The sequence below is a fragment of the Arachis ipaensis genome, chromosome B6 (genome assembly GCF_059453495.1).
Source record: "Arachis ipaensis isolate K30076 ecotype BB chromosome B6, ASM5945349v1, whole genome shotgun sequence".
Taxonomy (NCBI): domain Eukaryota; kingdom Viridiplantae; phylum Streptophyta; class Magnoliopsida; order Fabales; family Fabaceae; genus Arachis; species Arachis ipaensis.
The window spans coordinates 30,243,786-30,265,223 of NC_142441.1; the positions used below are offsets into that span (position 1 = coordinate 30,243,786).

Below are 21,438 nucleotides of genomic sequence, written 5' to 3' on the forward strand. Positions count from 1 at the left end.
AGAAGAAGAGGTGGGGTAGGTGGGGGTCCTATGGGGTCCACAGATCCTGAGGTGTCAAGGAATTCAAGTCCTTACACCATTCTGGCATTCAAACGCCCATTCTGTACCAAATCTGGCGTTTAACGCCAGCTCTGCTACCTTTCCTGGCATTAAATGCCAGTCCTGCTACCTTTCCTGGCATTAAACGCCACTCTGCTACCCATTTCTGGCGTTAAACGCCTAGCCAGACGCCCATTTCTGGCGTTTAACGCCAGCCTGTGCCAGACATCCCTTTCTGGCATTAAACGCCCAGAGTGCTGCCCATTCTAGTGTTTAACGTCCAGAATGCTGCCAGGCTAGGAGTTAAACGTCCATTCTGCTATCCTTACTGGCGTTTAAATGCCAGTAAGCCTGTCCTCCAGGGTGTGCTATTTTCATGCTGTTTTTCAATTTGTTTTTTATTTTTCAGTTATTTTTGTGACTTCACATGATCATCAACCTAAAGAAAACATAAAATAACAATGGAAAATAAATAAATATAGTTAAATAGCATTGGGTTGCCTCCCAACAAGCGCTTCTTTAATGTCAATAGCTTGACAATGAAGCTCTTAGAGAGCTTCACAGAGGCTCAGAGCTTGATGTTGGCCTCCCAACACCAAACTTAGAAGTTGAGTGTGGGAGCTCTATTTGACTCTGTGTTGAGAGAAGCTTTTCATGCTTCCTCTCCATGGTTACAGAAGAAGATCCTTGAGCCTTAAACACAAGGTAGTCCTCATTCACTTGAAGGACTAACTCTCCGCTGTCCACATCAATCACAGCTCTTGCTGTGGCTAGGAAGGGTCTTCCAAGGATGATGGATTCATCTTCATCCTTCCCAGTGTCTAGGATTATGAAATCAGCAGGGATGTAATAGCCTTCAACCTTCACTAAGACATCCTCTACAAGTCCATAAGCCTGTTTCCTTGAATTGTCTGCCATCTCTAGTGAGATTCTTGTAGCTTGCACCTCAAAGATCCCTAGTTTCTCCATTACAGAGAGTGTCATGAGGTTTATACTTGACCCAAGGTCACACAGAGCCTTCTCAAAGGTCATGGTGCCTATGGTACAAGGTATTAAGAACTTTTCAGGATCCTGTTTCTTCTGAGGTAATTTCAGTTGAACCAGATCATTCAGTACATTGATGAGCAATGGAGGTTCATCATTCCAAGTCTCATTACCAAATAGCTTGGCATTCAGCTTCATGACTGCTCCTAGATATTGAGCAACTTGCTCTTCAGCAATATCTTCATCCTCTTCAGAGGAAAAATACTCATCAAAGCTCATGAATGGCAACAGTAAGTTCAGTGGAATCTCTATGGTCTTTATATGAGCCTCAGATTCCTTTGGTTCCTCATTAGGAAACTCCTTGGAGGTCAGTGGATGTCCATTGAGGTCTTCCTCATTGGAAATCACTACCTTTTCTTCCTCTCCAGGTTCGGCCATGTTGGTTATATTTATGGCCTTGCACTCTCTTTTTGGATTCTCTTCTGTATTGCTTGGGAGAGTACTAGGAGGGAGTTCAATAACTCTTTTACTCAGCTGACCTACTTGTGCCTCCAAATTTTTAATGGAGGACCTTGCTTCAGTCATAAAACTGAGAGTGGTCTTAGATAGATCAGAGACTACAGTTGCTAAGTCAGAATGGCTCTGCTTAGAATTCTCTGTCTGTTGCTGAGAAGATGATGGAAAAGGTTTGCTATTGCCAAACCTATTTCTCCCACCATTATTATTATTGAAGCCTTGATTAGGCTTCTGTTGATCCTTCCATGAGAGATTAGGATGATTCCTCCATGAAGGATTATAGGTGTTTCCATAGGATTCTCCCATGTAATTCACCTCTTCCATTGCAGGATTCTCAGGATCATAAGCTTCTTTTTCAGAGGAAGCTTCCTTAGTACTGCTTGATGCAGCTTGCATTCCAGACAGACTCTGAGAAATCATATTGACTTGATGAGTCAATATTTTATTCTGAGCCAATATTGCATTTAGAGTATCAATCTCAAGAACTCCTTTCTTCTGAGTTGTCCCATTATTCACAGGATTCCTCTCAGAAGTGTACATGAAATTGTTATTTGCAACCATTTCAATGAGTTCCTGGGCTTCAGCAGGCGTCTTCTTCAGATGAAGAGATCCTCCAGCAGAGTGGTCCAATGACATCTTGGACAATTCAGACAGACCATCATAGAATATACATATGATGCTCCATTCTGAAAATATGCCAGAAGGACACCTTCTGATCAATTGCTTGTATCTTTCCCAGGCTTCATAGAGGGATTCACCTTCCTTCTGTCTGAAGGTTTGGACTTCCACTCTAAGTTTGCTCAACTTTTGAGGTGGAAAGAATTTTGCCAAGAAAGCATTGACCAACTTTTCCCAAGAGTTCAGGCTATCTTTAGGTTGTGAGTCCAACCATGTCCTAGCTCTGTCTCTTACAGCAAAGGAGAAAAGTATAAGTCTGTAGACCTCAAGATTAACCCCATTGGTCTTAACAGTGTCACAGATTTGTAAGAATTCAGCTAAAACTGATGAGGATCTTCCAATGGAAGTCCATAAAACTTGCAATTCTGCTGCATTAGGGAAACTAATTGAGGCTTAAGCTCAAAGTTGTTTGCTCCAATTGCAAGAATTGAGATGCTCCTTCCACAGAAGTCAGAAGAGGGTGCAATAAAGTCACCAAGCATCTTCCTTGCATCTCCACCATTGTTGTTGGGTTTGACTATCTCTTCTTCTTTTTCAAAAAATTCTGTCAGGTCCTCTCCAGAGTGTTGTGCCTTAGCTTCTCTTTAGAGTCCTTTCAGGTTCCGGATCAGCTTCAACAAGAATATTTTTATTCTTGCTCCTGCTCATATGAAAAAGAAGAGAACAGAAAAGAAAAGAAATCCTCTATGTCACAGTATAGAGATTCCTTTATGTGAGTAGAAGAATAGAAGAGTAGAATGAAGAAGAAAGAAGATGAAGACTTCGAACACAGAGAGGGAGAGAGGGTTCGAATTATAAGAAGAAGAGAAGTGTTAGTAAATAAATAAATAAATAGAAAGAGATGAGAGAGAGAGAATTCGAATTTTAAATTAAAATAAAAGGATAATATTTTTGTTTTTATTTTAATTATTAGTTATAATTCGAAAATTATAAAAATGAACAAAATTAAATTAAAATTTAAAATAATTAGTTAATTAAAAAGAATTTTGAAAAAGTGGTGAGGAGTTTTCGAAAATTGGAGAGAGAAAAAGGTAGTTAGGTGATTTTGAAAAAGATATGATTCAAATAGAAAACTTTTTAAAATCAAACAAAAAGTCAAGTAGTTAATTGAAAAAGATTTGAAAATCAATTTGGAAAAGATAAGAAGTTAGAAAAGATTTTGAAATTGATTTTGAAAAAGATATGATTGGATTTTATTTTGAAAAAGATTTGAAAAGGAAAATAAGAATATTTGATTTTTGAAAATTAAAGTTGATTACTTGACTAACAAGAAACTAAAAGATATGATTTTAGAATTTAAAGATTGATCCTTTCTTAATAGGCAAGTAACAACTTGAAAATTTTTGAATCAAAATATTAATTGCTAGCATTAATTTCAAAAATTATGAAATAAAAATAAGAAAAAGATTTTGAAAATCAAATTTTAAAATTTTTGAAAATATTAAGAAGGAAATTGAAAAAGATTTTATTTTTGAAAAAAAGTTTGAAGAGATAGAATTTTTAAATTTGAAAATTTGACTTGACTAATAAAAAAAACAACTAAATTTTAAAACTTTATGACTAAATCAATCTAAAATTTCGAAAATTATGAGTGAAATAAGGGAAAGATATTTTTTGATTTTTGAATTTTAATGAGGAGAGAGAAAAACATCTAAGTGACACTTAACATAAAAATTATGAATCAAAACAAGGAAAACATGCAAGAACACTTTGAAGATCATGATGAACATCAAGAACATATTTTTGAAAATTTTTAAGAAAAGAAAGACATGAAAGACACCAAACTTAAAAATTTTTTAAACTTTAGACACTAATACTTCAAAAATGCATATGAAAAACAGGAAAAGACACAAAACAAGAAAATGTAAAGATCAAATAATGAAAATCATCAAGAACAACTTGAAGATCATGAAGAACTCAATGCATGAATTTTTTTTTGAAAATTTTTAAGATAATTAAAAATATGCAATTGACACCAAACTTAAAATTTGACACTAGACTCAAACAAGAAACATAAAATTTTTGGTTTTTATGATTTTATAAAATTTTTTTGTATTTTTCAAAAATTATTTGGAAAACGAAAAATAAGGATTTCAAAATTTTTAATAAGAATTCCAGGAATCATGCAATGTTAGTCTAAAGCTTCAGTCTAAAAAGATTAGACATGGCTAGCCAAGCTTCAGCAGGACATTACATACAACAGCCAAATTGATGGGAATCAATTAGCTCCTGTGATGATAAAAGCATCATCTGAAACTCTAGAATTCATTCTTAAAAATTCTGAAGAACAAATATAAATTATATATTGTTTTTTTTAAATTTTTTTTTGAAAATAAAAAGAATAAAAACAAAAAGCTTAAAATTAAAATAAAATTACCTAATCTGAGCAACAAGATGAACCGTCAGTTGTCCTAACTCGAACAATCCCCGGCAACGGCGCCAAAAACTTGGTGCACAAAATTATGATCTCTGAAACGGCGCCAACAACTTGGTACGCACGATCATAATCTCAACTCTTTTCACAACTCCGCACAACTAACCAGCAAGTGCACTAGGTCGTCCAAGTAATACCTTACATGAGTAAGGGTCGATCCCATGGAGATTGTCAGCTTGAAGCAAGCTATGGTTATCCTTGTAAATCTCAGTCAGGCAGATTTAAATGGTTATGAGGTTTTGATAATTAAAATATAAATAAAATGTAAAATAAGATAGAGATACTTATGTAATTCATTGGTGGGAATTTCAGATAAGCGTCTGGAGATGCTTTGTTGTTTCTGAACTTCTGCTTTCCTACTGCCTCTTTCCAACCATGCGTTACCTCATTCCATGGCAAGCTGTATGATCCTCTCGGATGAAAACAAATCCATATGCGCTGTCACCGCACGGCTAATCATCTGTCGATTCCCGCTAGTGTCGGAATAGAACCATTGTTCTTTTGCACATTGTCACTTGTGCCCCACATTCGCAGGTTTGAAGCTCATCATAGTCATCCCTTCCCAGATCCTACTCGGAATACCACAGACAAGGTTTAGACTTTCCAGATCCCAAGAATGGCTACCAATAATTCTAGCCTATACCACGAAGGTTCTAATCTTAGATTAGAAACCCAAGAGAGTATACTCCAGCTATCATCCAATGACTACGTTGAACATCATGTAGATCGCTTTGTGGTTGTCAAGCACGCGACCTTGGCTAAGCGAGTAACGAAGATTGGGTGATTGTCACGGGTCACTCCTTCATTCTGACTTAACTGAATTAAGTACGAGAGTATATCTTGGAGAAGAAGTAGGCGTGAATTGAATAGAAAATAGTAGTAATTGCATTAATTCATGAAGAACAGCAAAGCTCCACACCATAATCTATTGGGTATAGAAACTCCACCGTTGAAAATACATAAGTGAAAGGTCTAGGCATGGCCGTGAGGCCAGCCTCCAAACGTGTACAATGGCAAAGTCTAAGGACTAAACGTCCAGAGATGTAAAAACCCGTAAAATAAATCTCTAAAAGTAATTTTTATACTAAACTAGTAACTAAGGTTTACAGAAAATGAGTAACTAAGTGCAGATAGTGCAGAAATCCATTTTTGGGGCCCACTTGGTGTGTGCTTGGGCTGAGCATTGAAGCTTTTTCGTGCTTAGGCTGTTCCTGGAGTTAAATGCCAGCTTTGGTGCCAGTTTGGGCATTTAACTCCAATTCTGGTGCCAGTTTGGGCGTTTTACGCCATGATGTTTTAGGCTGACTTTGAACGCCAATTTGGGCCATCAAATCTTGGGCAAAGTATAAACTATTATATATTTCTGGAAATTCCAGGATGTCTACTTTCCAACGCAATTGAGAGCGCACCAATTGGGCTTCTTTAGCTCCAGAAAATCCACTTCAAGTGCAGGGAGGTCAGAATCCAACAGCATCTGCAGTCCTTTTTCGGCCTCTGAATCAGATTTTTGCTCAGGTCCCTCAATTTCAGCCAGAAAATACATGAAATAAAAAAAAACACACAAACTCATAGTAAAGTCCAGAAATGTTATTTTTGAATAAAAACTAATAAAAAATATAATAAAAAGTAATAAAATTATACTAAAAACTATGTAAAAATAATGCCAAAAAGGGTATAAATTATCCGCTCATCAGTGGCCAGGGATGAAAAAGGATTTGGCTACAGTAGTAAATAAATATTTGGTTTATCAGAAGATAAAAATTGAGCACCAAAAACTCTCGGGAGTATTGCAACCCCTTGGCATTCCAGAGTGGAAGTGGGAGGGCATATCGATGGACTTCATCATGGGACTGCCTCGTACTTAAGCTGGACGTGATGCCATATGGGTTATCATGGATCGGCTGACAAAGACTGCCCATTTTCTACTAGTCAAGGCAACCGACTCATTGGAAAAACTAGCCATGCTATATATAAAAGAGATTGTAAGATTGCATGGAGTGCCATCCACCATAGTCTCGGACAGAAATCCAAGGTTCACATCTAGGTTTTGGAACGCATTACAGAAGGTGTTCGGGATAAGACTGTGCTTAAGCACGTCATATTACCCCCAAACGGACGGACAAACGGAAAGGACCATCCAAACATTAGAAGACATGTTAAGAGCTTGTGTCTTAGACATACCAGGGAAGTGGGAAGGTCAGCTACCACTAATCGAGTTTGCTTATAACAACAGTTATCATGCTAGTATCTAGATGGCACCATATGAGGCCCTTTTACGGGCAAAAATGCCAATCTCCTTTATATTGGTATGGACCAGAAGAAAGAGGATACTTAGGATCGGAATTAGTAAGACAGACTATAGAGGATATAAAAAAGATAAGGGAAAGAATATGTACTACCCAAAGTCGACAAAAGAGCTATGCAGATAAACGAAGGAAGCCCCTCGAGTTTCAGGAGGGTGATCATGTGTTCCTAAAAATCACCCCCACCACCGAGGTAGGAAAGGCTCTTAAGGTGAGAAAATTAAGCCCATGGTACTTGGGTTTATTTCAAATCGTTTGACACATAGGGAAGTCGGCATACCAGATCACCCTACCTCCAAATGTATCAAGGCTACACAACATGTTCCACGTGTTTCAACTCTAAAAATACCAGCACGATCCAAGCCATGTGTTGCGACAAGAGGATGTAGCGCTCAAGGATGACCTAACTTTTGATCTACCAGCCATGAAAATCATAGATAAAAGCGTAAAGCAACTAAGGAATAAGACGATATGACTGGTAAAAGTGGCATGGGGTAGCGGCAGCTCAAGGGGCTACACATGGAAAATGGAGGCGAACATATGACAGAAGTTTCTGGACTTGTTTATAGGTAACGATCATGAGATTTATCAACAAAACACCTAAGCTATCTAATAACTCTCATCGACCAATTCAGGACATGAAATATGGGGACAAATTCTTTTTTTTTTTTACGGGGGTGGTAATGTAACAACCGCCCCTTCCTAGAAAATTCAATTTGAAATTTAAAAACTAGTTAGAAGATATGCTTATAATTTTAAATTAGGAATAGGAATCTAACAACCACCCTTCTTTTGAATTTAAAATACCCCAATCACACATACCTCCAGAAGTATATAAACCGATAGGTAGGAGATCACTCCTCTCAAACACTAATCTTTCCCCTTTCTTCTACAGAAAATACTTTGTGTGCAAACACAAGGGTCAACCCCATAGTCATTCAAGAGGCATTAGAAAAAAGTAGGGAATTATGTTTTGTTACTTATATGCTTGGCATGCGTTATGTTCTATTTTATTATTTACCACCTATATTGCTGCCATATGATGCTATTATTCTGTTATCGTGATTGTGTTTTATGGCATTATTCCCATTTTTTCCTTTCCCTTCCACGCATGCATTCTGTTCATCATTAAAGTTTCTCCCATACGCAAACCCTATCAAGAGTACATACATATTTTTGTGTTTTCATGATAAATTCTATTCCTATAATTGTTACTACTACCTTACAAGCCATTTTAAGTCAAGAGTACATGCCTTTCTATAAACTTCGTTCGATTATTTAATATGCCCTATTTTCATTATGTGCATTAAAAATATGATACTACACGGTCCTTTAACTTATGCCATTATTGTTCCGAGGGTTACCTGAAACTGGGAGGTCGATCTCGGATGAGATCTTCTGGACTGGTCAAGGCTGGCGTGTCCGACTTGTTGGGGTAGGAGGCGCTGCTGGTCCTTGTTCACCGGAGGGGGCTGGTACCTGCAAGAAACTCCGATGCTTAAGTCAGTACGGGCTTTAAGTAGGTTTTTCGTAGAATTGGAGTGTGTGTTATACCTGGGTGCTCCAGTGTATTTATAGTAGTGTTTGGCGATGTTCCTTTTAGATAAGTTTGTTATCTTATCTTATCTTTTGTGAGCGAGATCATCTTTCTGGGCTAACCGCCTTCTAGTAGGTGGTGGTACTTTCCCTTTGGGCCTCCTTGGGCTCTTGAGGTGTTTGTCTGAACTCTTTGTGGAGAGTTCGTTGTGATGGGCCAACCTTTAAAGAGGTCGGGCCCTTGTCTTCGTGCGGCCCGGACCTTATAGCTCGGTCCAGGGTATGAACAGTGTCCCTGCTTGAGCTTCGATCTTTCCCTGAGGTCGTGCTTCTGAGCTTCGACCTTTTTGGGAAGTCGTGTTCAAGCATAAGTTCAGTTACGCCTGGTTAGCTTCTTCTCGTGCGAGTCTTGCGTCTTTAAATGTCATTTTGATACTGCGAATTGTTTTTTGCCTTTGCTCCTTAATTGCGGCATTGCTTTCGAGGACGTTAGTTCCTTGGGAGTGTGCGAGCGTCTTTAAAGCCTATTGATTGGGCTTTATTTGTTTTGCCATTTCTTTTTCCCTCTTTAAACTTTGTTTGAAATCAAAGAAGGGGTTTTTACTCTTTCAGTTTCATCTTCATTTTTGCTTCTCGCTTCTTTGCAAAAAACCTTTTCCTCTACTTCTTTCAATTTTTCCCTAAGATTTCTTCTTCTCTGAAGCTTTTGGTATGGATCGTTCGTGTTTTGTGCGTCCGTTGCTGTCGCTCCTTTCTTCATCGCATGTTGGTTCTTGTTTTATGCTTTTCGTATTTTTTTGGTTTCTTGATAGCTACGATCCTTCTTTGCACTGGCTTCTGGTAATGTTTCATGCTTTTATTTCTTGGAAAGTTTGGATCTTTTGTTTTGCTGTACCTTTGAAGAAATGCTGGCGCCTGGGTTTCTGGTTTTCTCTTTGCGCTTTTCTTTTACTGAAAGGGTTAGGGTTTTGACTCTTTGCATTTCTTCCTTTCTGTATCTGCATTGTTGCCTCCAAAGGGTGCCCCTGGGTTTTGATGATTATTTTCTATGTTCTTGTGAACCTTGGGGTGTCCTTTTGTTTGCTGTTTACTTTTTGCTTCTGCCCGAGTTACTTGGTAGTGACCCTTCTTTCGTTTTCTTGCTGTAGGTGTAGTTTTCTATGTCTTCTCATAAGAATATTGTTGAGATATCTACAAAGGTCCCTCCCAGTATGGCTGACTGGTTAGATTCTATAGTGTTAATGTGTGTGACTGTAGTAGACCCAGAGTATTGTGAGAAATTTAGGAGGTTCCATAGGATATGTGAGAACAGGGAGGATGAGAAGAATTACGAGCTGTTGTTGCCCGATCCTGAGGAGAGGGTCAGTTTCCCCCCTTTAGGTTGGGCAGAGCGTCCCTTCTTTTATGCTTACGACTACTTTTTTACCAAATTAGGTATTCTTCCCTTTACTACATTTGAGACCGATATCCTTTGGAACTGTAATGTGGCTCCTTCTCAGCTTCACCCAAACTCTTGGGCTTTCATGAAGATTTTTCAGTTGTTGTGTCTGGAGTTGGGTGTTCGACCTACCTTTTCTCTTTTTCTCTATTTGTTTGTGATGACCAAACCGGGGGTGGCCAAGAAGAAGGCTTCTTGGATCTCTTTCCGGGCTACTCAGGAAAAGAAAGTTTTTGCTATTTTTGATGATTCCTTCCACGATTTCAAAAACTTTTATTTCAAAATCCGGGCTGTTGAGGATGTTCACCCTTTCTTTCTAGATGAGAATAATGAACCGACCTTTCCTCTTTGGTGGCACAAAGATCCCGTAGTCCTTAAGTATTCGTGGGAGAGTCTAGATGAGGTAGAGAGGGTCTTTGTGGGTGTCTTGGAGGAGCACTGGGGAGAGCCTCCTCATTTGGACACAAAAAAGTTTTTAGGAGATCCTGCTCTCCTTCGTTCCGAACTAGGTAGCGCCCGACTTCTTTATAAGGTAGTCTTTCTTATTATTTTGTTTTTTATTCATCCATTGCATAATTGTTTCTGTGGTCCCTTTCTTCTTTTTTAGAGATGGTTTCCAGTTCTGATTCGATGAAGTTCCTCAAGAAGACCAAGAAAACGGTGGCTGCTCAAAACATTCAGAACAAGATGTTGGGTGAGGGTTCTAGCCAGGTTCCTCCGAAGAAGCCGGAGTCTGATCCTCAGGGTCCGAGGAAGGTCATCCCGACCCCTCGAGTTTGGGCAGCCTCTACTGATCCACCTTTAGCGACCTCTGGTACTGCCTCTTCTCCTACTTCATCTGGCCATTCGCTGAATAGACCGAGGACTGTTGGGACTTATGATCTGAATGGCAAGGATTTCGATGGGCTGGCCTTCACTGTTGAGCATATCGCCCCTTATGGCATCATCCCAACTGACGATGTGTCCATCCTCCACCACCTTGATTTTATAGCTAGTAACAACATTCGAATGGCCAACCTTAGTGCCACTTTGTCCAGAGATTTCAAGAAGTCTCCTATCCATGCTACAAGTGCTTTCCTTCAGAAAGCCAAGGCTGAGTATGATAGGGTAGAGGGGTTGAGAGCTAAGCTGGAGGTGAAGAATGTTGGTTGGAGCTTGCTGCAGAGAGGGTGAAAGCTTGAGCTACTGCCGCAGAGGCGGCTGCCAATCTGGCTGAGGATATGGCTAAGAAGGCTAAGGAGAGCTATGTCCGGACTTATGTTGAGCTTTTAGAGGTCAAGGAGAAACTTCGGTTTGCCTATGACGATTATGCTGAGCTTTAGGACCATGTGGTGAGTGGTATGAATGCTCTGCATGAGAATTTGAAGGCCCAAGTTTGGGTTATTGCTCCTGATGCCGACCTCAGTTTGTTCAGTATGGATAATGTTGTGCCTCTCCTAACGATGATGATGAGGCTCCTCCTTCTGTGTCAACGGCTAAGGCTTCTACAACCTCTCCTACCGAGACGTCCTGACCCGAGGTGGATCCTGATGTGGAGATTCTGAATGGGCCTGATGGTGTGGTCAGTACTGTCCCGATCTCTGTTATCCCTCTTGGCCCTCAGGATGCATCGACTGGAGCGAAGCTGGACCCTTTGTGATTCTCTCCTTTACTTCTCCCTTTGTTATGTATTGATACGGTCCGACTTGTGGAGCTTTTGAACTTTTGTTTTTGTAACTGCTTGTGTGGCTCTTCTGACTCTCTATTAGTTGCTTTTCAGCAACTTTTGGTTTTTAATCAAAATACTTTCACTCTTGGGTTGCTGTTGGTCTTTAATGTTTTAATTTTTTGTGTTTGGCTGTTCTGGTGGTGAGTATTCGACTTTGGAAAAGTACTTTCATTTTTAGGTTGTTTTCTCAACCTTTGTATAGCCTTACGTACGTTTGGTGATGGCATCCCTTCGCGGGTTCTTATACCCTAGGATTTAGATGTTTGGAGCTTTCTGGGATGACATCCTTTGAGGTAGGGTTTGCTCTATGAACTTCTACCTTTGCTTTTTGGACCATGCCTTTTCTTAGTTGTGTTGTCAACTTTCTGCTTTGGCGACATCCTCCTTGCGGCTTGTTGCTCGGGCTTTTAGTCAATTTCCAATAACTTTCTAGGTAGTGTTCTTATGTAGAACCTTTTCTTTTTAGTTTATTTGGATGACTTTTTAGCCCTGTTTGGGTTTTGAGACTGCCTTTGCGCTTTTTAAGTAATGTTCTTTTTGGACTTTTACCTTTCTAGCTTAGCACTTTGGCACTAGGTTTTTCAACCTTTTCGGCCTTTGTATGGCGTTGTTCCCTTTTTAGTGATCCTTTTATTAGACCGACTTCTCTATCGGGCCTTCTTAAGTTATTTTTATTAACCCCGTTTTAGTCCAACCTCGTCAGGCCGCTTTATACGAGTTACTTTTTATAATTTCTCGCATTAACTTGGGCTTTGTCACTTCACCCTGACGACCTTACCTGGTCGGGCGATGAATTTTGCGTTATTTTGAGCGTAAATTAATGCGTCTTGGTAGGAAACTTTTTAGGAAATCTTAAATTTTTATTTAAGTAGTAAAATGTGAAGACAAAATATAAATAAGAGTATGTACATACGAGGGCTTACTGATAAACCACTATTTTATGGTTTATCTTGTGCTCATTTGAGTGATTTTTTATCAATTCTTTACTCACTTATTCATAGAAATTGCATGATTTTACAATTCCTTCCTAATTCTGTGATATAATTGAAAATGTGTTTTCTAGGCCTTTAAACTGTCAATTTTAATTATCCTTTATTACCATTCGATGCCGTGATCTGTGTGTTAAGTATTTTCAGGCTTTATAGGGCAGGAATGGCTTAGAGGATGGAAAGGAAACATGCAAAAGTGGAAGGAACGCGAGAAAATAAAGTTTTGAGAAGCTGGCAGCGACGCGCACGCATGGACGACGCGTACGCATACGCATGACTGACGTGTACGCGTGACGTGGAAATTCTCCAAATCACGTGCACGCGTGACCTACGCGTACGCGTGACATGCGCCACGTGCAGAAAGTTGTAGAAAGCGCTGGGTGCAATTTCTGGGCTCCTTTTTGGCCCAATTCCAAGCCCAAGAACACAGAATAGAGGCTGCAGAATGGGGGAATCAACATTCATGGAATCATACTTCGCATAATTCACAATTTAGGTTTTAGATGTAGTTTTTAGAGAGAGAGAGGCTCTCTCCTCTCTCTAGGTTTTAAGATTTCTCTTAGTTTTAGGTTTATTTCTTCTCAATTCCAGGTTCAATGTTCCTTTAATTTAATTCTCTTCTATTCTTAATTGTTCTAGTCCTTTAGTTTATCTATTTCTCTTGTTGGTTTGTTTATTTCCCCAATTTAACTTATGAACCCTTTATGTTAGATTTAATTTCCTGTTTAATGCAATTTGAGGTATTTCATGTTTATTGCTCTTGCTTTATTTGTTATCATTGATGCTTGCAATTGTTGGTTTTAGATTTTACATTATCTATTACTTTTCTATGTTTTTATGTTATGCCTTCCAAATATTTGATAAAATGCTTGAGAGGGTTTTAAATTAGCTTTTTATGATTCTTGGCTTTGGTTGAGTAATTAGAGAGTTTTGAGTTATCAAACTCTTTTGTTGATTGATAATTGAAAGTTGCTGGTTGATTTGGATACCTCTGAAGCTAGTCTTTCCATAGGAGTTGACTAGGACTTGAGAAATCAGATTGATTAGTCCACTTGACTTTCCTTTATTTAGTAAGGGTTAACTAAGTAGAGCAATGAACAATTCTCATCACAATTGATAAGGATAACTAGGATAGGATGTCTAATTCTCATACCTTGCTAAGAGTTCACTTAATTATTAGTTTATTTTCTTATCATTACATTCCTTGTTCAACCTTTCAAAAACCAAAAAATATACTTTTCCATAACCAATAATAACTACACTTCCATGTAATTCCTTGAGAGAAGACCCGAGGTTTGAATACTTCGGTTTATTTTTATTGGGTTTGCTTTAGTGACAACCAAACTTTTGTACGAAAGGATTCTTTGTTGGTTTAGAAACTATACTAGCAACGAGACTTTATCTGTAAAATTTTGTACTAGTAAAAATTCGTTCGTCAAAATAGCGCCATTGCTGGGGAGTTGCAAACGTGTGCCTTATTATTGGTTATTGTAAATATTTGCTTTTTCGTTTCTTTGTTAGTGTTTCTAGTTTTAGGAGTTTATTTTTATTTATTTTTATTAGTTTTTGTTTTTACTTGCTACTATGAATTCTCACCCCTTTCGCTATGAGTTTGGTCTAAATTCTGTTGTAGGGAATGGACGCTATAATGAGAACATGCATCAAGGTCGAAATAATCAAAGATGGGAGGAGCCACGAGGATTTGATCAACCCTTTCGGTAACAACCCCTTCCATGGTGCCATGGGCAACGACCATTCTATGATGCATCCCAAGATAATAGTTATGGTGGACCCTTTTGTGACATCCAACCTCCACCAAATTACTATGGTCAAGAGACATTCCAGGGTGCGTACCAAGATGATGGATATGGTAGACCCTTTGTAGTTACCAACGAGCCCCACCATATGCCTATGAACTCCTTCCTCAACATAACTTTGAACCACCATACTCACAAGCCACCTACAACCATTCACCTCCTTATGACCCTAACCCTTATCCACCCAACCAACCACCATATGAACCGTATGAACCATACATAGACCCACCCCCATTCTAACACAATTACCCCCAAGAACCACCACCTCAATATTCACCATCTCCATGCCCTTACCAAGACGAACCACCTTCCAACTATGAACCCTTCTTCCAAAATAATGAACCTCCACTGGATAGCAACACCCTTCGTGTTATTCGCAAGGGCAAATACAGCTTCAAACCACACTTGCCTCCATTCTCACTGGCCTCACCTCTACTCTCCAAACTCTTATATCCCGTATGGATGCATCAATCCAAGAGCAACATGATCCCAATAATGCTATTGACACGGAACAGAAGAGAAGGGATCGGCTTGAAGACGAAGGAGTAGCTGGAGAACTAGTGAGGGAAGACATCAAGGAGGAGTTCGATTTTGTATTAGAGCAATTGGAAGAAGCCGTAATTATCGAAGAAGAAGAAGTGGTTGAAGACCTAGGAGATGCTGAAGCTCCATAGGAATCGAGAGTTGTAGAGAATTCCGCCAAGATGTTTGAAAATTGATGCTAAAAAGGATAGTGCACAACCTCCATGGCATGTGCCTTATGAAGAATCGGACGGATCAGATCAAGAAGCAAGTTCCCTTGGCAACGATGATCATGAATCAAGCTCTCCTAGTGATGAACTTGCATCCACAATTAAACTCCTTGAGCTTGAAGAACCTTCCCCAAGTGAATATGAAGATGATGTGGAGGTAGACTTTTCTCAACCTCCAACTTATGACTTGAGTGATGGGAAAGAAGTAGAAGACTTTGATCAAGATGCGGTTGCAGTTGAAGAGGTTTGCAAGGAGGTGGAAGAGTTCACATAAGAGTACAAGGGAGTGAAGCCTGCAATACCACTGGAAACACCTCTCCCAAGGCCATTACCACCCAATACAACATTCAAGTGGGTAAAATCCTTAGCTTTCACCTTTACTTTCCCACTTGAATATGGTTTGTTTGAAACAGATGGTTAGCTTAGAGCTCTTTGTGGCTTTACGAGTAAGAGGGAGATGGTTAGTGATAAGAGTTGGCATGCAAGGTTCAATATGGTTCCACGCTCCAAATTGAAGTACAAAGATTAGTATAGAGCTCGATTGAGTGGGTCTCAGAATATGTTTGGGTATCTCAGTGAGAATTCAGATTGCGGACTACCCGATTGGAACAATGTAGATCAAAGCGAAGACGGGTACAAAAGCAAGGTTTGGGATCCCAGAGCTTTGTCACTTACTTTATCTTGCTCGAAGGCTTTATGTGCCTAGTTTGGGACCCCGGAGGCTATTGGAATCCCAAATATTGGTGGGGATTCCTGGATGAGTTCAAGCATAAGCTACCATGATAGGGAGCTCACCAAATGTCCAACTTAAGGACTTTAACTAAAAGTGCTAGGTGGGAGACAACCCATCATGGTATGATCGTTCTTTTTCAGTCTTAGTTTTATTTTGTTTTGCTTTATTCTTAGTTTTATTTCATTCTATTTTTCTTAGTGGTCATCCATAATGTCTGCATCAGCATCTACATTTTGCATTTTGCATACTGCATAAAAAAAAGCCACACCATGCGTGCACGTAGGCCACGCGTGGGCGTCGATCCCAAATCGGTGTTTCCATCCAACGACCAGAAAGTTGTGATGGAATCGTGCGGATGGTATGCTATAGGCACAATTTGGCCCACGCGTACGCATCCCGTACGCGTCAATTTCATTTTAGCACACCACGCGTGGGCGTGCGCGACGCGCACGTGTCGCATGCAAATTTTTGCCCCCTTCAAATCAAACAGAGTTGTGCCAAAACGACGTTGAAAGCGTGCGTTTAGCACAATTTCGGCCGACGCGTACGCGTGCCTCACGCGTATGCGTCATCTTCATTTATCTCTTTTCACGCGTTCGCGTCTTCAACGCTTACGCGTTGATGCAATTTTCCTCATCCACGCTCACGCGTGATCCACACGTACACGTGGATTTGATTTTATACCCCCCCCGACGCGAGAACCCTAACTCGCGTCACTCACTCCTCTCCTCCCTCACCGTTCCAATTCCCCCCTTATTCCTCCATCACCACCCCTCACCACCACTGCCCACATCGCACCACCGCCGGCAACCCTAGACCGCCTCCATCCGCCGCTCACCCTTTCCCTCTCTCTTCTTCTCCTTATTCCGCCTCCCACCGCCACCCCTGCCTACACTGAGCTCGCCACGCACCGCCGCGGGTACCACAGTACCGCCGTGCCACCGCCGTCTCTGAGTGGCAACCCCCTTTCCACTTCCTTTCCCAATTCTGTGCTGCGCCTCCCAGGTTTCGCTACCTCCATCCCTGCATTCCAATTTCTTTTCTGTTCTATTAAGTCAGTTTGCATATTTCAATTTTGTTCAATTTAGGATTGTTAGAGATGCATGTTTTTAGTGGATTTTAGGTGGTTAGGTAGCTAGGATGTGGTTAGTGGATTTAGGCCTGATAACTGCTCCGTTCTTGCTGAATGAAATGGGTTATTCATCTCTATTTGTGCCCATGCTCTGCCCTGTGCTGAATTGTTATTGATGCTATGTTCATAGTTCATTGTTTGCCTTTGTGCTACACCGGTTTCCTGCTGCTGCTGCGTATTATCTGATTTTGCTGCGATCCTATCTGAGTCAATTTGGTTCCTTAATCTTGGATTCTTGATGTATGATTTTAATGGAATCCAAATCTGAGTTTTTATTGATGTTGCATTCTTGTTGCGATTTGATCTTCATTGTTGATTCAGTGAATTTACTTCCTCGAATCCATATCCTTTACTATAGCTTGCTTGCTGAATTTGATGAAGCAAGGCTGATTGCATATAACTGGCTATTGCTGTCTTGATTGGCACAATTGCTAGATTCTTATGAATCTCCATATGGTTTTCATGTTTTTAATTGTTCATAAATTCATAAGGAAGTCTAAATTGATTAACTAAATTTGGGACTAGCCAGCTTCTTTCTTCTGCTTCATGATGTCTGAGTCACATAAATTTCCTTGCTCTTCATGCTATTGGCCATATATTGAAATTCATGTGATGATTGAAATTATTGGCTTATTGCATGATTCCTGTTGCTGCTTTTCTAAAAATTCCTTTGATTCATCAAGTGCTCCATTTCAACTTCCATTTCAATTCTGCACTTGTTAAACTCAATCGTGCTTGTTTGTTGATTACCTTAGTGTTCTGCTGCTGTTTTGGTTGATAATCTGCCTTGAGTTTATCTTAATTGAAATTTCTGCTCAATGCCATTTTACTTGCTGGTTTTGCACAACTTGTTCTGAGATTCGTATAAGCTACTGATTCTGTTTGAAATTGCTACTGCTTTCATTGTTGATTCTACTGCTTGATTTTTTGGGAACGTTCCTTTTACTGCCGGAATGCTGCCCAATTTTTTTGAAAACTGTTTTACTTCACTTTCACTCATGAATTGACTTTAGTGCTTTTGAAATTGCAATTTACTTGGTTTACACCCAAACCATTTCATGAGATGCTGGGCTAGCATTTCCATTCCAATTGGTTCCCTTCTTAATTGAAGTACAATTGTTGATGATTTTATTTCTCTTTGTGCTTTCTTTACTACCTGATTTATCACCAATAATCTGCAATCTTTGCTTGAGCGTGAGCTTGCTTGTTCTTCCACCTTATGAACTTCTGTTAGCTAGGAACTACAGTACCATGCCACTAATTTTAACTTACCTTTCTAACTCTTGACTTCATTGACTTCCTAACTTTTCTCTTAGTTTTACACTAACTCCTTTCACCCCTTTCATAGCATGTTTACTGTTGTTTCTTGACAAACAAGCATTTTGAATTTCATTTAATAGATTCTTAGATTATTCTTTCTGATTGATTTTTTGAATCCTACCTTGCATTCAGTCCAACATTCTATATCTTCTGACTCACTTTATGATTTGTCTTTCATTTTTCTTTTACCCATCTACTGCTTATATTACTTGCCTACTATTTGCCTTTCTATTTTTCTGCTTTAGTTTGATAAATTGTATCCTGGAATTTCTATTTTTCAGGATGTCTGATCAAAAAGGGAAAGGCAAGGCCAAAGCCAACACGGGTAAGAGGAAAAGAGGATAGTCATCTGTCGCTCTGGCAGATATTCTAGGAGATGAATCCTGGCGTGAGAAGAACTTCACTCCACAGGAAAAGGAAGATCAACTAGTGCCTGCTTCTGACCCAGTTAAAGTTGCAAACCTCTACTGTGAACTAAAATTTCCGGTCTTTGCGAAAAAGAGGCACCTCTATTTGGAGAGGACTCTCTGAATACCACCTGAATTACAAAAGTACACTGCAGAACAAATCAAACAGAGAGGTTGGTTCTTTCTGGAGAGAAATCTGATTGAGGTGAACGCATCTTGGGTCCGTGAATTCTACTGCAACTATTACAAAACGACCCTGGATGCAGTACAGCTAAGAGGAAAATAGATCTTGGTTACTGAGGAGGCCATAGAAGATATCCTCCATTTCTAGCCTAAATCAAACGAGCCAGATGGTTACCAGAAGGCTGAGGAGTCCCTTAGGTTTATGAGCTTTGACTGAGATGCTGTGAGGCGCACCATAGCCATTGATCCTGCTATTCCCTGGGCTATGCGTAAGTCAACGGTAAATCCAAAGGGCATCAAGATTATCTATCTTAATGATGAGGCTCGGCTATGGCAATAAATCCTGAGTAACTATGTTATGCCGAGCACTCATGAGTCCGAGGTGTCTGCTGCTATGATAATTCTCATCTGGTGCGTTATGGAAGGCAAGGACCTGTACCTTCCACGGTTCATCAGGAAGTACATAGCTAGGGTCCATGTTTGAGGCACTCTACCATTTCCCTATCTGGTTACCCAGATGGCCCTCCGAGCTGAGGTGCCTTGGGAGCTTGAGGATGAGAAGCCACCAGCTGCTGACTGCAAGAAGATTATTCCACACGGCAAGCGGTTCGAAGCTTTGGGCCACAGACCACCCTCTCTTACTACCTCTACTGACGCGGCCACATCCTCCGCAGCACCCTCAGCGCCTGCTGCACCTCCAGCACCCACAACACCTTCACCCGCTTCCCAGCCTGTCTACCATCTAGTGCACCGCCTCTTTGAGCGCATCGATCAGATGGAGCGCCGCACTCAACGGCGTATTGAGCAGTCTGAGCATCACAACAAGCGATGCTATGAGCATCTAAAGCTGAGGATGGGGACTGGGCATACTGATATCCCCTCCGAGCCTGACACACCATCAGAGCACTCTGAGGAGTCGGAGGAGGATGAAGCACAGATGGATGACCAGCAGCACGCACAGCAGGAAGAGCCTTAGCTTGAGCAGCCGGCAGAGCCACAGGCCCCTACACAGCCAAAGCCCACAGAGCCAGCAGCAGCACACCCTTTAGGAGGCGACGATCCTTCACACCCAACTTGACTAGAGCATCTAAGACGATGCTTAGATATAAGTGTGGGGAGGTCGCCATCTCTGGCGGATCTTACTTTGGTGAACTATTTCAGACCCTTTTATCCTATTTTGCTTCATTTTTGTATTTTTGCTTTATTTTATTTTATTTTATCTTATTTTCCTTTCAGTACTTGCACATTTTCTTTTACTGTACTTTTGTTTATTTTTACTTTGTTACATTTTGCACTTTGGGCTGTATATATCTGAGATATTTAGCTTAAATTGCACCTTTAGTCTATTAGTTGTGATATAGAAAAATATGGATTATTGAGCTTAGTTTACCCTTTTAGCATATGAGAAATTGGTTTAATTGAAAATAGAGAGTAAACTAGAAATTTTTAGTTTTTCATAATCACAAAAATCCATTTAATATATATAGTAATAAATGTTGGTCAATTAATGACATTTTCAAGGAATATATTTATTTTTAGGAAAGGCATTTAATGATTCACATTGATTTGAGTTAAAACTTTTTATTTTTACTTGCATGATATACATGACTGGAATATGGTTTTGAGCTAAGAACACATAACCCGTGAGTTTTTGAGCTTAATTACATGGTTACACTATTTAGCCATAATATTTTATTCTTGTGTGCTTCTTCACTATGATTGCAGACTTTACTTTGTTCCATTCTATATGTCCATTGTTTAGTGTATTTACATGCTTGCATATGATTGAGGCCATCATTTGTTATTAGCTCACTTATCCTAAATAGCCTACCATTTCAATCACCTTTGTTAGCCACTTTGAGCCTTTTAATCCCCATTTGTTCTATATTTTACCACATCACTAGCCTTAAGAGGAAAAATAATTAATTACCCTAATTGAATCTTTGGTTAGTTTAAGATAGAGATTGTGTGTCAATTGAGTGTGGGAAACTGTGGGAACTTGGGTTGATAAAAGTGTACAGTATTTCATTGATAAAATATTGGAAATTTGGGTACCTACTCATGTGAGACCAGAAAAATTAAAAATTCATGTGCATGGATATGTTATGTTTACTTTTATATTTTTAATCAAAAAAAAGAGAAAAAGAAGAAATATATATATATATATATATATATATACAATATAAATAAATAAATTAAACAAATAAATAAGGAGACAAAATTACCCCAGTGTTAAGTTTAATAAAAGGTCAATTCATATGTGATAAAATTAAAGATAATTTGGTACATGAGTTTGTGATGCAAAAGTGGGAATTGTGGGTAGCTAGGCATGATCTTAGAAGTACATAGAGTATGTGTATGTTGGGTGAGAACTTAGGCTAGTCAAGGATTTAATTTATAGCTCACTTGGCCATACATATATCCTCACCCTTGCCTTGACCCCATTACAACCTTGAAAAGACCTCATGA

General features: G+C 39.6%; 1 non-coding gene across 1 annotated transcript; it reads left to right on the forward strand.

The window, feature by feature from the left end:
* Nucleotides 1-2,233: 2,233 nt before the first annotated feature.
* LOC148555022 (small nucleolar RNA R71) lies at nt 2,234-2,337 on the forward strand. The gene has a single exon (XR_015887544.1). It is a non-coding gene; the product is annotated as a small nucleolar RNA R71 (small nucleolar RNA).
* Nucleotides 2,338-21,438: the final 19,101 nt, after the last annotated feature.